Here is a 13,052-nt window from a genome sequence, read left to right as displayed (position 1 = left end):
GGCCACGCCCCCTGCCGTCGCCCCGCGGGCGCGCACCCGCCGCTCCGGCCGCCGCCGGTACATTTCCACTCCCAGCGCTTCTCCCCCGCTGGACTCCCGCGCAGCCCTGGAGGGGGGGCTGCCCCCGACCCCCAGCCCGCGCCCCCCGCGCTGGGGCTGCGCACCCTCCATACTCACCTGGAAAGGGTATCCCCCGCCCCTCCAAAAAACTGTGCTTAATTTGTGCAGAGCCTCCGCGTCCGGGAGCTGAGCATGCTGCCCCCGCGTGCAGAGCCCGCGTGCACCCAGCCCGGAGAGGGGGCGACAGGGCGGAGGCGGTGGCCCCCGGAAGGTGTCTGGGACCGGACCGGCTGCACGTGAGCCCAGCGCAGGGTCATGTGCACCGGCTCAGCCCGGTTCGGCGCCCGGACGTGCTGCGTATCAACAAAATAAACTCGGGGAGACAGGAGGGCAGATAGCCCCGGGTCCTCCGAACCCACGTCCCTGGCCGCGCGACCTCCTCTCCGCACAGGTCTCCCGCCGCAGCCCCTCCGCCCTGCCAGAGCCCGCGGGGCAACTTGCAGCCCCGGCGCGCCCCCGCCCGCCCGCGCCCCTCCCCGGCCCGGGGGCGCTTTGCCGCAGTCATTAATAAAGAAGGTCGCCAAGCTCACCCTTCCAAAAGTTGTTGTTGCATGCGCCCCTCTCAGCCTCCCCGCAATGTACTCTTTAAAACACGACTGACCAACATGCGCAATCTCTCTCCCCTGTGCTGTGCATCGGCACCCCCCCCCCCGCGCGCTGGCTTCCTAGAACAAGCAGCCAGCAGGAGAGAGAGGGAGCGAGCGAGCAAGAGAGAGAGAGAGAGCGCGAGGGAGCGAGGAGCGCTGGAGATCTGTTGCAAAAACACAAAATAACGCCGTGGAGATGCGCAGGGCCAGTCGCCGGGGGCTGGATCTTACCTTGCTCCGCGGTGCCCTTCCGAGGGCCGCTACCCCCGGCTACGCGCCGCGGCTGGGGCCGGCGTGGGAAGGATGCTCCTGAAACCCGGAGCTCCTGGGGCCGGCGCGGGCGGGCGGGGGGCGCGCATCCATCCGGGGTCGTGGCGAGGGAGGCGGCCGGGCCCGTGGGGTCCCCGGCACCGCACCCGACCGGGGACTGTCAGCCCGCCAGACCTAAGCCCTTGCCGCTAGGAGTGGGTGCAAAGTAACTCCATGGACGCTTCTAACCCCCCCCCCCCAAATAGCCTCCAACTGCGATGGCCGCGGTCGGCACCATTCACCAACCCCCCTGTGTATGTTTCTGTTTCTTTTTAAACCAAGACTTCCTTGTGATCTCTTTAGAAAAAAAAAAAATGTGGTGGGGTGGGGGTGGGGTGGGGGCGGGCGGGAGGAGCGAGGGAGGGGGAGTAGCCACTTTTTTCTTATTCACTCGGATTTCCACTCCTGACACCCCCCGCCTCGCCCCTCCACCCCCCCGCCCAGTTGTTTGGCTTCAGCTGCGGGTTCAGGTAGCGTTGCAGGCCTCCGGGGGGAGGGTACCCTGCCGGACCGCCCTCTTGCCTGCACCTCAGGCCTGGACTCCCCACGGGCTCTGGGGCGCCCCCAGCCCGCCCTGTCCCCAGGGCCGGGCCCAAGCGGCGGCTGCGCCCGTGCAAGTCCCATCAGGTCTGCTCACACTTCACACACTCACACACATACCCCGCCCCTCCACTCTCTCACTCACACTTTCTGCTCACACCCCGCCCCCTTCGCGCCCCAGACCCGGGCGGCGCCCCCCGCAACCTTAAAAAAAAAAAAAAAAAGCAAGCTTATACTTAAAAAAATCTTTTGGCGCCATATTAATGACGTACTTAAAATTTGCCATTTCTCCCTGCGTCAAAAAGACGTTTCTTTGCAAATAACAGCCTGAAGGCGACACTCGCGGAGGGAACGAGGTTTGCACTGAGCACCCCGCCTCCCGGGGTTCCAGCGCTGGAAGACCCTCGCTCTAGGCCCTGATCCTGAATCGCTGGTTTTAAAATGCGAAACGAATAAATCGCGTGGCGTTTCGCAGCGCCAGAAGTGAGCAGAAAGTGCTGGCAGGAGCGGAGGGGAGGGGCGCGCGCGAGTCTGGGGGAGGGGGCGCGGCTCTCCTCCCCCACCCACAGCAGATGGAAACTAACATGCCGGGCGGGGGAAACTTGAAATTGTGGGCGACCTCAAGAAGGAGGGGCGGTCCGTAGAGAGGGTCCCTCTCGGGTTCGTCGCCCCCTCCCCCCGCCCGAGTGCCTCCTGGCGCCCAGCTCTGCCCCGCATTTCCGGGGGGTAGGGAACGCAGTGATGGGTGGGTGGGTGGCTGCACGTCCTGGGCCCGGTAGGAGTTTGCCCCGGGGTGGCCACCTCCCCCTTGCTCGTCCTTCCCAGTCCCCCTAAAGGGTTAAAAACCAAGGGGCAACTTCCAAGGATTGGCACTTGGCGAGGAAGCGGGGCGCCCCTCTCCCCACCCTTCGCCTCCTCGCCCCTCCTCCTCCGGCTCCACTTCCCGACTTGACCTTGTGGTGCACAAACAGTGCGCTGGGATCCTCGCAGTTTCTGGAAGAAGAGCTTGCGCTCGCCAGGCAGGCGGGCTGTCGGGCGGCTCTCGGGCGGTGGCGGGGCCTTGGGTCCGTTCCCGGAGCCGCGGGCCACACCCACCCAACCCGCTGCGCCCGCCGTGCTCACCTTCTCTCGAGGAAGGAGCAGGGCTGGCCTTCTGGATGGGGAGAAGTGGGGGGCAAGCTGCAGCCTTCTCAGATGCTCCCAGCTAGGGAGGGGGTGGTCTGGTCTCAGGCGGGGTTTGGGGGGGGAGACCTGGGAGCCTGGCCCAATATTCTCAAAGCATCATTGCCAACTTTTTCTTCCCCCTCCTTTTTGGCTGCCCCTCGAAGATGATCCAATAATTTCTTCACCTCACCTTTGGCTTTGAAGGCACGTGGGTGAGCTGTGAACTGGGACAGAAACCACCTTCCCTCTCCAAGACTGAAGTTTGTTTATTCTTTCTTTCCCCTCCACCCCTTCTGTGGAAAGATAAATATTCAATTTACATAAGATGACATTTATGTGACAATTAAGAAGATTCCCCGGTGGAATGTTGTGAACACATTTCCTTATAGGAGAAATAAATCTAATAATAAACAAACTCATAATAACAGCACAAATCCTCTGACAGGGCGGATTGTCTACACAACAGAGGGAGATGATGGATGCTGAAATAAGCACTTTTGCAACAGGAAAGAAATAGGAGCTCAAAGAGAGTCAGTGTAACATTTCCTTGGCCTTCATTCACAAAGTCTGGGGAGGCTTGTCTGGCAAGACTGAGGGTCTAGGTATCTCCCAATTAGACCTGTTCTAGCATTTAGTGGTCGGTTGGTAGGATTTTCCCAACCTCAAGCTCAGTGCCTAGAAACAGATGTTGCAGGTTGTGAGCATGTAACAAAATGGTTAAATACCTGGGCTCTAATCCTGGCTCTGCAGTTCAGAGGCTGCTTCATGTAGGCAAGTGAATTCATCTCTGGGTCTCTTTTTCCTCCTTCGTAGAATGGGGTAGTTGGAGGCTTCCTGAGGCCCTGTGTGTGTGTGTGTGTGTGTGTGTGTGTGTGTGTGTGTGTGTGTGTGTGTGTGTGTGTGTGTGTGTGTGTGTGTGTATACACACACACACATATACACACTATATGTGTACAGCAGGGCCTGGCTCAGAGTACGCAGTGCACATTAGCACTTTTTCCTGGTGCCTACATTTTGGAAGGGTGTGAATACACTCCCTGAAAGCTCTTAGCACTGAGAAACTGAGGGACATACACAAGATCTCCCAGTGTGGGCAAAAGGGAAGGCCAGGAGAAAAAACTGTAAATGATTGTGGCCTCCATGGTCAAGATCCAGATGGTAGCCACACATATGAGGTGAGAGTGGAGGTACCAATTTACAGTGGCCCAGTTCAAGGGGACTGCTCTTGTTGGGTCTAGCTGCAGAGGGTTTACATGCAGGAGAGGACTGGACAGGCTCCTCCTCTTAGCCATCAGGATCCCATGGCAAGCAGTTATAAAATGACCTAGAGGAGGAAGAGGGAGTGGATGACCATCTATAGGGCACCTGCTCTGTGCTGTGGACTGTTAGTCATCCCATTTCATCCTCACAAAAACCATGCTACCTATTCAGAAAGGTTTAGCAACTTACCAACAGTCACACAGCTAGCGAGTGGTGACAGAACTGGCACCTAGTCCAGCAGACCCCAGGACCTATGTGTTTTCCATTTTACCACACTGCCAGAAATAAAAAGTATTAGTATTGTTGGTTTGATCAGGGATGGGAGCCTGATCGCTATATTGGCAAGAAAGAATTTTATGAGCAGCACTTTGTTTCTGAGGTGCTCCCCTGAGTTTGGGTACGATCCAGATCACCTAAAGAGTCCTTGGAAGACACTTCTTGTTTAGGATTGGGCGCTCCATCAGAATCCTTGACTTCCCACAGCTCTCTGCTACTGTTTAAGGTTAACCTTGGAAATGTAAATAGAATGATAGCATTAAAGCTAATTATAACTCCTTAATCCTTCTTAAAAATTTCACAAATCATTCATTAACTTTTTACAGAAAAAAAAAAAAGAGAAGAAACATGGTGTCCTTGGAGATGTAATCATTCAGCTTTTTCAACAAATATTTATTGAGTGCCTTCTGTATTCCAGGCATCGTTCTGGGTGCTAGGAACACAGCACAAACATGACAGACAAAAATGCGTATTCTCATGCAACTCACTTTCTAGTTAAAGGAAATACACGATTTTTTAAAAAGTTAAAAAAATATTATATTTGAAGGTGAGTAAGTGCTGTGGAGAAAATTTAAGTAGAAAGGGGGATAGGGAATGTGAGGATGCAATTTAAATAGAGTCCTCAGGGAAGAGCTGGCTGAGAAGGTGGCTTTTGAGTAAAAGGAGGTGAAGGAATGAACTGTGAGAGTTTATGGAGGAAGAGCATTCTAAGCTAGGGATTCTTAACCTGGAGTCATAGACACCTCCCTCCAGAGGTCTGAGTATAGAATTCAGGGGGTCTCAACCTTAGACGGGAAACAAAAACTATATTTTAATTTTCACTAGTTAAAATTTGGCGTGTTCTTTGATTATGAATGCAGACAGCAAATCACAGTGATATTAGCAGCACCCGTGACATTGTTGCCAGTAGAAATCACAGATATTTTCATATCACATTATAGTTGTTGCAAATATCTTAAATTATCATGACACTCATCACTACTTCAAACTTAGGCTGCTAGCTCTTGTAATTTAATGAATTAATAAGAAAGACATACATTACTATATTACACATTTTAAAAATATTTTGAGAGTTGTATTTCAGTATAGTTGGTCTTCTTTATAATTTATGAAGCTTATTTTATGGATTTAAAGATATTATACTCAGGAGTCCACAGGCATCACAGGCTGCCAAAGGGGTCCATAGCATGAAATAAAGGTTAAGAACCCCTGTCTACACAGAGACCAGTGAGTGCAAAAACCTTGAGGCAGGAATGTACTTAATATGTGCACGTACAAGGAAGAGATTATATAGGGCATTGTTAAGAATTTGGCTTTTGCTAGGGACAATATGGAGGGTTTTGAGCAGAAGAATGACATGTTCGGACACTGGGTTTTGCAGGTCACTCTGCTGCCAGATGAAGGACAAACTGAAGGGGAAAGGCTGAAGCAGGAAGATCAGTTAGGAGGTCTTATGGAGGGTTTTGAGCAGAAGAATGACATGTTCGGACACTGGGTTTTGCAGGTCACTCTGCTGCCAGATGAAGGACAAACTGAAGGGGAAAGGCTGAAGCAGGAAGATCAGTTAGGAGGTCATAACAATAAAACAGGTGGGAGATGATGTTAACTTGGACTAGAGTAGTAGCAGCAGAAGTGGCCAAGTTCTGTATATATTTTGAAGATAGCTCTGACGGGATTTGTTGATGGGGTGTGAGAAAACAAGAAGTCAAAGATGACAATAAGAGTTTTTGCCTTGAACCAATGCAAAGAGGGAGCTGCCATTAACCTAGATGGGGGAAACTGTGGAAAGAGTAGGTTTGGGGGAAGAATAAGGAGCTCAGCATTAGACATGTTAAGCTTGAGATGCATATTAGGTATCTAGATGCAGCCATCCTGTAGGCAGCTAGAAATGGCAGCCTTAGCCCGGGGACGAGGTCTGGGGAAGATACCATTTGAGAGTCTTCAGCAGGTGGATGGTATTTAAAGCTATAGGGCTGTCTGAGATCACCAAGGAAGTGGGTGTAGAAAGAGAAGAGGTCCAAGGATGGCAACCTTGGGCGCTGCAAGGTTAAGAGGTCTGGAAGATGAAGAAGAATCAGCAAGATGGTGTTAAAAAAGAAGTATCCAGGTGTTTCTCCAAAGAAGAGATACAAATGACCAATAAGCACAAGAAAAGATGCTCAACATCACTAATCATTAAGGAAATGCTACACTGAGGTACTGCCTTACACCCACTAGGATGGATACTATTAATAAAAAAAACAGAAAATAACAAGTGTTGGCAAGGATGTGGAGAAATTAGAATGATTGTACACTGTGGATGGGAATGTAAAATAGTACAGCCACTGTAGAAAACAGTATGGCCGTTCCTCAAAAAATTAAAAATAGAATTACTATACGATCCAGCAATTCCATTTCTGGTATGCACGCAAAAGAATTGAAAGCAGGGTCTTGAACAAGTATTTGTACTCTCGTGTTCACAGAGCGTTATTCACAATAGCTAAAATGTGGAAAAAACCCAGTGTCCACTGATGGATGAATGGATAAGCAAAATGTGGTATATATACAGAATGGAATATTTTTCAAATTTAAAAAGGAAGGAGGGGACTTCCCTGGTGGCGCAATGGTTGGGAGTCCGCCTGCCGATGCAGGGGACGTGGGTTCGTGCCCCGTTCCAGGGGGATCCCGCATGCCGCTGGGCCCGTGGGCCATGGCCGCTGGGCCTGCGCGTCCGGAGCCTGTGCTCCGCGACGGGAGAGGCCGCAGCAGTGGGAGGCCCACGTACCACAAAAAAAAAAAAAAGAGTTTAAAAAGGAAGGGGGCTTCCCCGGTGGTTCAGTGGTTGGGAATCTGCCTGCCAATGCAGGGGACACGGGGTCGAGCCCTGGTCCGGGAAGATCCCACATGCTGTGGAGCAACTAGGCCTGTGCGCCACAACTGCTGAGCCTGCGCTCTGGAGCCTGCGATCCACAAATACTGAAGCCTGCGCGCCTAGAGCCCGTGCTCCGCAACAGGAGAAGCCACCGCAGTGAGAAACCCGCGCACCGCAATGAAGAGTTGGCCCCTCTCGCCGCAACTAGAGAGAGCCCGCACGCAGCAACGAGGACCCAACGCAGCCAAAAACAAATAAAATTTTAAAAAATAGTAAAATAAGTAAAATAAAAAGGAAGGAAATTCTGCAATAGGCTACAACGTGGGTGGACCTTGAGGTCCTTATGCTGAGTGAAATAAGCCAGTCGCAAAAAGACAAATGCTGTATGATTCCACTTGTATGAGATATCTAGAGTAGTGAAATTCATAGAGACAGAAAGTAGAATGGTGGTTGCCAGGGGCTGGGGAAAGGGGAAAATGGGGAGTTATTGTTTAATGGATACAGAGTTTCAATTTTACAAGATGAAAGAGCCCTGGAGATGGATGGTGGTGATGGTTGCACAATAATGTGAATGTGCTTAATATCACTGAACTGTACACTTAGAAAAGGTTAAGATAGTAAAATCTATGTTATGTGTATTTTCCCACACTAAAAAAAAAAATTGAAAAAAAAAGTGAAAAAAGGAGCGACAGCCTTCAGAGAGATAGAAGGAATATCCTGGAGCCAAGTGAAGAGAGTTTCAGGAGGGAGGAAAGCCCTCTGTCCAAAGCTACAAAGGCGTCAGGTAAGATAAGGACTGACAATTGATCATTAGGTTCAGCCACATGGAGGCCACTGGTGATCTTGACAAGAGCCATGTCCACAGAGTGGCATGAGCACAAGTTTGAATCAGTGAAGACAGTGGAAATATTTATAGTTGTTATAGCTTATTCCAAGATACCACCTGAAAATGAGAGGTAATCTATATATACATGATTGTAGAAATGGATAATTATATATGTGTAGAAATGCAATTGAAACGACTTTTGTTGAGGACGTTCCAGTTGCCAGGCATGGTAATGGATGCTACAGATACTGAGAGAAATAAAACACATTCACTGCCTTCCAAGATTTCCTAAGAGTTCCCAATCTAGCAAACTTTGTGGACACATGAAATACACACAAAGTGATATATGTGGCTAAATACACACAGTCAGCCTGGGCATCAGTTTTTCCAGTATAACAGACAATATGGTTAAAACTGGACGCCAGATTCAGGCGGGTGTGGGTTTGGCCCTGTCTCCACCATTCACCAGCTCTGTGACTTTGCACAAATCAGTTTCCTTAATTTCCTCTTCTGTAAATTAAGGATGCAATAATTTCCAAACTTTAGTGTGCCTGGGATGCTTGTTAAAAATGTAGATTTGGGGTCCTCATCCCTAAAGGGTCTCAATGGGCAGGTCTGGGGCAGGGCCTGAGGATCTGCATTTTTAACAAGCACCTAGTCATGCTTGATGCTGTTGGCCTTGAACCACACTTTTTAAAACACTTAGAACTTACCCACATGGTACCAAGAATTGGCCTGGCATTTCACTAATTGCTCATTTGATAACAGCCATTCTTCCTGGGGTTCTTATTGGAGTCAAAAAAAAATCTTTCTAATAACCTGCAATTTATGTCCAGAAGCAGTGGTCCAGCATACTGTAAGCACGCTAAATTGAGAAAATAGCATGATAATTATTCAACCTTTGTTTATCAAATATTTATTGAGTGCCTACTATGTTCTAGACAGTATTCATGGACTGGAAAGACAGAAAATATCTGACTCAATAATTTGTCTGAGTCATTAAGGTAGGCAGAAGCCCAGATGTAGTTAGCCATGCTCTCTAGCAGCCAACCTCTGTGCCAGGTGAGAAGTCCTATGTTCACTCACTAGCTGCTTAAGGCAGTGCTTGTCCAATCATAACCTGCACATAAATCACCTGGGATCTTGTTCAAATGCAGATTCTGATTCTTTAGGTCTGGGGTGGGGCCTGCGATTCTGCATCTCTAACAAGTTCCCAAATAATGCTGATGCTGCTGGTCCATGGATCACGCTTGAAGCAGCACAGGTTTAGAGGGTTAGGAAAAGTGGATCACAACACTTAACCTGACATTAGAGTCCCTGGAGAATTCCTGGGAATCCTAAAGAGAAAAAGTGAAATCTGGGAAGATTGCATAGATATAAGTGAGGTTCACTCACACTTTCTTCTGTCTCCTCTGTTTCTGGAATCCAGTCCTTACCCTCCCACATCTAGTCAGTGGCATTAGGTGGCCTCCCCTAAGGGAGGGTGAACATTCATTTTGTTGGCCATTCAGTACATATTTCCTGGCTGCCTATTCTGTGTCAAGCCCTGTGCAAAGCACATAGTTTGGCATCCAAGAGAGGACAAATTCAGCAGCTTCTGCCTCCTAGGCTCTAAACAGGGGCTGCAGTTGGGGTTTGGAACAGAAAGAAAAGCTGCCCAGGGCTGTGCCTGTGGCTGAAGACACTGACCTGGCAAGATCCAGCCTTGGCTTTTTCTGTGGTGCTACAAATGCATGCTGGGAAGAGGAACCCCTCTGGAGCCTTTGCCAGCTGGTTTAGAGATGGTATTGACCAGCCCCAGGAGATGTCTAGATGATGTGCCAGCCAGGCCACCTGTCCGTTCTCAGACTCTCAGCCCCAGCCCAGTGGCCACAGATGGCAGAAGGCAAAGAAGATCCCTGGGGCCTCCAAACACCTCCCCAGAAACTGGCAGCAGGCAGTAACTCCAGCCAAGTCAGGGGCCAGCTTGACCAGAGTCAAAGTGTGAGACACCCCACTCGGAGCTGAGGGGTCTGGCCCAATCCAAAAACCGCCAAGAACCAAAGGCACTGGCTCCAAATCAAGTTGAACAGTGTAAGAAAAACCCTTTCTACTTTTCCCAGGGTTTCTCATAAAACAAAGCACCCCCCTCCAACGTGGCAGCCTTACAGAGACCCTTCCCATGCATTTACTGATGAGTTCATAGCCATACTGGAGGTAACTTGATTTTATTAGCAATAGCAAGCATTTTACAAGCACCTATACAAACAAGGCTCTGTCTTAGGGCAGAGAGTTCCAGGTCAAGACCCTGTCTTCTAGGGATCTAGGCCCATTTAGGAAGACAAGTCCTTAAGCATAGATGGGATGGTCAAGGTAAAACAAACTGTCTTGGAGCCTGTGAGGTGTAATGGTCAAGAGAGTTTCTTTAAAAGAGCCTGGAGATGGACCTAAATATCGATGGCAATTCAGATGATGAGAGGATGGAGGATGTTCCAGAGAGACGGGTAGTGTCTGCTTGGTCTATAGCAGTGCAGTACGGTATACACCATGATGCTCATAGCTGGCCCCAAGATTCTTCCTGAAAAGGGAACCACCCTTTGTACAGGAAAATATACTAGTATGCTTCTTGAGGGTGAAAGGTGAGACCCTATGGTTGTCCCATGTTGGAAGGAGGAGATGAGAATGTACAGTCTACTTCCAGGGATCTCCCCCAGAGAGATCCTCTGATGTGGGCACAAGAGGAGCTGTTTAAGAGCATCATTACAGTATTGTTTATAACAGTGAAAACTTGAAATAGCTTGAATATTTGTCACTAGAGAACTCACTACATAAACCAAGAGCAAAAAGAAGTCATCAAACTAAGAAGCATTGTGTGTCTGATATAGGAAGAGCCCTAATAAAAGTGTTAAGTGAAAAGAAAGTTTCAGGGTAATATGTACAGTATGATCCCAATTACTTTAAAAACTACCTACAAAAGTCTACATTTTAATCTGAACACAGACACACAGATATATGTAATTTCATAGAAAAAAAATGAAGTGTCTGGTGATGACCAGTTGCCTCTGTTGGAGCATAAGGAGTGAGGTTGGGAAGGGGTAAGGGGCTGGGGTAGGGCTGTGGACATGGAGAGGAGGAGGTGACCCTGTGGTTGTTGGGGAGTCTCAAGAAGCCCTTTGCACTTGGGCAGTGCTGGTTGCCCCACAGGTGCTTAGAATTCTCCAAGAACAGAAGCATCAGTGGGGTGGAGGGATGTGCTCCCCAAGCCTAACAGTGGTTAGACTGTGGTCCTGGAAGGCAGGGACAAGAAGCCTGCTCTCTGGTCTAACTCCAGTGCTGACTCCTGGGTGGCCTGGAGCCTGTTTGGACTTCTCCAGCTGGCCAGGTCTGAGATTCTAAGTCTATTCCAGATGCTTTCCATGGAGGTTGAGCTCCAGGAAGGGCATGGTAAAGCCCTACTTGGCCTTTGGCCTGCTGAGACTTGGGCATGAGTCAGACTGCGACAGGGAACTAGTGTGGGAAGAGAGAAGTTTCTGAGCAGCATGGCCTCTGGGAGGAGCTCCCTCCTCTGACAGGTAGAGCACGTTTTCTTCTCAACACATCTGGCGTGAGGATACTTGGTCCAACTTGTCTCCTTAGGGAACAAATGTAGGGATAATTCATTACCTGGTGGTACCTAAACAGTTAGTGAAATCCACTGAGTGAGGGCTCTGGCTTGGGTGAGAGAAGTAGATGGTGCCTGAGGCCAGGGCTTGGGCTCTGGGCCTGCGGGATGTTGGTGTGATCTGTGCACAGGTGCACACCTGTTCTGCATACAATTCCTATGGTTGGTCTGGGCTGGCTTCAGGCTACAGGGATGTGTTACATGAGGTCCCTGACCTGAGGATACCACAGATGTAGAAGGGGCATACATCGGGTTTGCATAGGGTCAAATATGGAGATAGGATTAAGGCTCAATGTGGAGCCAGAAGCAGCAAGGCCAGCTGGCTCTGAGATGCCTCACCACAGTCAAGGCTCCATTAATGGTGTCCTGACCTTGACCAGCCTTCCATTGCCAGGAAGTACTCCAGGGTGCAAGATGGCTACCTTAGAGCCTCCTGCAGGCACTAATGAGCAAGCTATTCCTCCTTTAGGACTATGGACAAAGTGACTTGTGAGCCTGGGGTGACCTTGGGCACTATAACTGCTGGACATCTAGGACCTACAGCTCTGGCACGTGGCGAGCTGCTTCCAAATGTGCTGGATCTCCTGCCAGGGCCCTGGGGAGAGACTTGGACAGGAATTGGCACTGGATGCCTGTGCAACAGAGATGCTTGGAAACAAGGGTATTCTTGTTGAGCTGCTCTCCAGCTAGGCTAGCTCCAGGCAGCTTATCTACCTAACACAGGTCCTTTAGGAGAGTTCTACAGAAGAAGGAAACCCTGCATTACCCTGGCATCCAGCTAAGGCAGGAAAGGCAGTTTCCTAGGGTGCAGGGGGAACTGTGTTTAGCAATGGGGACTCCCCTGGAGAGCTTCTGCCATTGGGCATCTAGTTCCTTATCTTCCTGATCCCCAACTGCTTTCAGAGTTCAAGGAGAAGCAAGCAGTTCTTAAGTGCCCTGTCCTCTAGCTAACCAGGAAGGGAGGGTAGGCCCAGGGAAGAGCAGGCACCATCCTTGCCCCAGAAGATCTCACAACCCCGGTAAGGAGGTGAGATACCTAGAGTGGAAACAAGATGAGGCAGGACATGACTCAGTGCAGAAGTGTCTGCTTTGGCCCTGTGTGTGCGTGGGGGGAAGGAAGGAGCCGTTATGTGGGGAGAGAGGGAAGGGAGAGGGTGCACATGTGCTTGTGTGTGCATGTGTGCATTTGTGTGTACCCATGTGTATGTGTGTGTTGTGCCATTGTGTCTGCATGTACCCACACATGCTTGATGCCACATCTCTGGAGTTCCTATCTTTTGTGCTATTTGCCCAGACAACCTAAAAATAATTTCCACTTAACTTTAGGATTTGTTATTTGATACATAACATGCTTGCTCAGCAGATATACTTTTCTACCCACACTTTATCTAAGATCAAGTTAAAATGAGTCTGCATTATTTATGCATACACAGGATGGCTAGTGAGCAAAAGTCAGACTAGAACACATTGGATTTGTCT

At 49.7% G+C, this 13,052-nt stretch overlaps 1 protein-coding gene across 4 annotated transcripts in view; it reads right to left on the bottom strand.

Moving 5' to 3' along the window:
• The window catches only part of JADE2 (jade family PHD finger 2), a 51,644-nt gene extending 49,095 nt beyond the window's left edge, over positions 1 to 2,549 (bottom strand). Inside the window, exon 1 of one of the 4 annotated variants that reach the window (XM_060143622.1) lies at positions 2,510 to 2,549. The gene's annotated coding sequence lies outside the window, so the exon portion shown is untranslated. Of the gene's footprint in view, positions 1 to 177; positions 411 to 650; positions 709 to 938; positions 1,238 to 2,509 lie in introns of those variants that run through there. The other 3 variants (XM_060143619.1, XM_060143621.1, XM_060143624.1) reach the window with 3 other exon arrangements.
• Positions 2,550 to 13,052: the final 10,503 nt, after the last annotated feature.

This window comes from Lagenorhynchus albirostris, chromosome 3, assembly GCF_949774975.1.
Source record: "Lagenorhynchus albirostris chromosome 3, mLagAlb1.1, whole genome shotgun sequence".
Taxonomy (NCBI): Eukaryota; Metazoa; Chordata; class Mammalia; order Artiodactyla; family Delphinidae; genus Lagenorhynchus; species Lagenorhynchus albirostris.
This window is presented reverse-complemented; position numbering and strand designations above follow the sequence as displayed.